At 40.4% G+C, this 4,031-nt stretch overlaps 1 long non-coding RNA gene across 1 annotated transcript; it reads right to left on the bottom strand.

Moving 5' to 3' along the window:
• Nucleotides 1–602, bottom strand: LOC112843859 (uncharacterized). Its single transcript, XR_003216400.1, has 2 exons — nt 550–602; nt 1–311 (listed from the first exon to the last, which is right to left on the bottom strand). It is a non-coding gene; the product is annotated as an uncharacterized LOC112843859 (long non-coding RNA).
• Nucleotides 603–4,031: the final 3,429 nt, after the last annotated feature.

The raw sequence follows: 4,031 nt of genomic DNA, 5'->3' as shown, positions 1-4,031 counted from the left end.
TGCTGTCTGTGCTCAGTTCATCTGTTTTTGTACGATTTTAAACACTGACAACACCCAGAACTCTGAACAGCAGCAGCCGACTCAACACTGGAAAAACCTCTGAAACATTTTAACCTGCTGCACTTAAACAGGAGGCTGGTTTGTTTCCTCACTCTGTTGTTGTTTATATTTTCTGTAGATCAAGAAACCAACAGCAGCAGCAACAAGAAGAAGCACAAAAAGAACTGACAGACCAACTATCAGTCCAACAGATCCATCCTCCTTTCCTCCATCTTTGTTGTCTTCATCCTTCTCTTGTCCTCCTGTCTGACCTGCAGGTGAGAAACAGGTGTGAGGTGTCAGCTGTCAGGTAGGTGATGAGTGAAGAACAGAACAGAATCCATTTCCTCTTCAAACTGCTGTCAGACATTATCTACTGCACTCTGATCACATCACTCAGACCAGCTGCTTTCTACAAAGTCTCATCAACAACATCTTTAGAAACAAACATCAACAACCAGGAAGCAGCTTCACCTCTGATCACACACACACTCAACTCTACTCACTCACCTGGAGGAACAACATGAAGGTGGATGATGCTGATGAGCTTCATACTGTCTCCCTCTCTCTGGACACGACACTCGTATGTTCCAGTGTCATTAATCGTCACATCCTTCAGAATCAAAGACACGTCTCCATCCTTCATCTGTCTGTCCTGCAGATCCACCCGATTCTTAAAAGATGGATGCTGGTCATCTGGAACAAATCGCCCATCCCGATAAACAAACACATGTTTATCTCCCAGGTCAGCTCTGTTCCACTCTACAATGATGATGTTGTTGTTTGGAGCTCGACATGTCAGAGTGACGTCCTGTCCAGACTCAGCTGTGATGTTTTTCTGGTCTGAAAGAGGAAACAACACAGAGCAGAGAGGTTAAAGGTCAAAGTGCATCTGTTCACTTCTACAGCAGCCAATCAGAAACACACAATAAAAGATTGTCTTCTGTTATTAGATGATGATCTTTGATTGTGTCTCTTCTTGTGTCAGCTGCTCCCTTCAGGCGTCACCACAGCGAGTCTTCTCCTCCTCCTCACCTGATCCCGAGCATCTTCATCAGGGCTGATTTGTGACAGAAGGACAGCAGCAAGAGTGAAAGGGAAGGTTTAAAGATGGTGTGATACCCACTAATGTGTGATCACATTTATGTGAATTAATTTAAGTAATTTTAACAGGAAACTTGGTAACTACTCTGGGATATTTGTAGCGGACGCTCCATTTTTGTACCAGTAGGTGGCAGTGCGAGACCATGGTTTGGCCTGTTGTTAGCAGCCTGAAGCGCATGCTCCGCGCTGTTTTCTCATAATGGCGGAGTATTCAGGAACGGCAAGCCACGTCTCCTTGTCTGATCATTTCTTTCCTGTTTACAGGTTTGTATCGTGCCCGAAATAGAATATAACAGCAATCACATCCATTATATAGCATAGATTAACCATTATGGTTGTAAACTGAAAGCGCACAACGTTGTGTAGTACAATAAATTAGACTTTTGTAAGTATTTGTTTCCAGCTTTAGCAGCATGCTATGGTTAGCATGTTAGTTTGGGTCACACACCTCCTATGCTCTGTGATGTTAGTGATCGGCTCCACCGTTATTCTGTGTTGTTTTAGTCCCTTGTTTTCTGCCATAAAGTGTTTCCGTGAATTCAATGCACATGTCAAGATGGTGCTGATGGCGCCATTCTTTCAAACTATATGAGATTTATAGATTTGTCTTGTTGGGATTCGTTTTGAACAAAGTCTTACAAGGATATTGGTCATGTTGATGATGTTGGAATGTGTTAATTCCCTTTTTGTCTAATTGGTAACCGAACACATATGAAGAATGTGTGAGCTATGCTTAGGAATAAGTAAATACACAGTTGTAATACTGTAAAAGTAATAAAAGGAGTGCATAGTTGTGAATTTGAATAAATAATGGCGGAGTATTCAGGAACGGCAAGCCACGTCTCCTTGTCTGATCATTTCTTTCCTGTTTACAGGACACATATATAGCTGTCTACAGGTGCTGCCACCCGGTACCTGTAACAGATGGCAGTGAGCTGCTGTGATGTTTGCTTTGGAGACTCTGACACAAAGACAGGAGGCCGAGCTGAACATGTTCAGATTTTCATTGAGAGCAGAATGGACGAGATTATGAACGAGTTGATCAGAGGGAAGCTCAGGCTGAGAGGTTTGGAGACAAAGTTCATGAGAAAGACTGAGATGGATGAAAAACATCATCTGAAACCATTTTGTGAACAAATAAAAACAAATCTTTAGTTTTAGAATCTGTTAGTTTGATCAAATGTTGTTGATGGACGAGTTCATTGAGACTCTGGATGTCTGTCAGACTGAGTCACTGCTTTTATTGGAACAGCTGTACTGATGCTCCTAAATCTGGCCTCTGACACAAACCTCCAAACAGTAAGAATGAAAAAAGAATAAAACCATTAAAAACTCTTCAAGCAATAAATAATCAAACCTGAAAAAGAAGAAAATCATCTGGAAACTAAACTGAACTAAACACAAAAAGTCCAAATGGAATAAAAACTAATGAGAAAATACAAAACTACAATAACTCTGTTGCACAAACAACAACATGTGCTGATAATAAGTGAACATAATGTGTGAGAGAAAGCAGCCTCTCATTATAAGACACTGTGAGTCTCTGCATGCTGCCTTTATGGAGCTACAGCTGTTTGTATACACTGAACAAAAAGCTTTGTAGCTGTATACTGACTCCTGACACTACAACACATCACACTGACACACACATTACACTTCTTTGTGTCTGTGCTGCAAACTGCACCAACACACACAGACTCCACCCAGCTTTGTGTCGATCGCAACACTGAATGAATCAGAAACTAATTCTTAGAGAAATATTATCAGCATGTAAACCAGACTGAGACTCTTTATCTCAGAAATAAACTCAGTTTAGTTTCTAACAGTTAAATCTCACCTGCAGAGACGAACAGGACAAACATCAGCGTGGAGCAGAGTGACGCAGTTACAGCAGACATGTCCGTGTTCTCTGTTTCTGCTGATCTGACTCTTAGTTTGTCCTAAATGTCTGAGTCTGTTGGTGTTTTCACTCAATAACTGAACCTGAGTTTAAACCTGAACACATCAGATTACATTTAAGGTTTAAATAAAGCTAAAGCTGCGGTTCAAACTCTTCCGTGTCTTTGAGGACGTCGCGTTAGAGTGACGTTTGGTATGTTGGACTGAGGATGAGCGGAAATAAGTGCGTCACAACAAACGCGGCAAATTGAAAAAAGTTTTAGTGTTCAGTTGTTGAACGATCTCCACAGAACAAAATCAGAAGCTCTCATGTGTCGTCATGTATGAACAGTTTGTGTTTCAGTCGCTGAAGCAGAAGAACGTTTTGTTTCTGACGGCAGTTTGATTCTCGTTTCATCGTCACAAACAGAAAAACAGAAAACCAATGATCTTTCAGGCTTTTCATGGTTAACATCCACTGAAAATGAAATTATATTTTAAATTTAGTTTCACTCGTTTTTGGAGTTTCTGTTCAAATATTTTAGTGGGCTGATGTTAATCAAACTGTAACCAAGAAAACTGAAACGTTTTACCTGAAGAACTGAAAATGATTTTAGAAAAAGGCAGCAAACACTTACTGTTGTTGTTCAGAGATCTGTTAAATCCTCAAACACTCGTCTGATCATCAGGATGGAACAAAAATCCACTTGAAGATAAAAACTGTGAGGTTGGTTTAATCCACCTGCTTTCTCTGTAGGTTCAAAAGAAACTACTTAGGTGAGTAATTTTTTTTTTTAAGTGAGCGATTAAAAACAGAAAAAAAATCTAAAAATGTAAATCTGTGGCTGAACTGACCTCTGTGCCAAACAGCTGAACCAACTGACTCTTGTTTCACTTTGCTGTCCTGTTTAACAGGTAAAACAAGGTGTCACAGTTACAGGAAATAAACTTGTTTCCAATGCAACAGGTAAACGTGTAGAGACAACCTCCACTCTGTCTGTCAGTGAATT

The sequence above is a fragment of the Oreochromis niloticus genome, linkage group LG3 (genome assembly GCF_001858045.2).
Source record: "Oreochromis niloticus isolate F11D_XX linkage group LG3, O_niloticus_UMD_NMBU, whole genome shotgun sequence".
NCBI lineage: Eukaryota > Metazoa > Chordata > Actinopteri > Cichliformes > Cichlidae > Oreochromis > Oreochromis niloticus.
The sequence above is the reverse complement of the archived record's forward strand: the minus strand, read 5'-3'. Positions and strand labels throughout refer to the sequence as shown.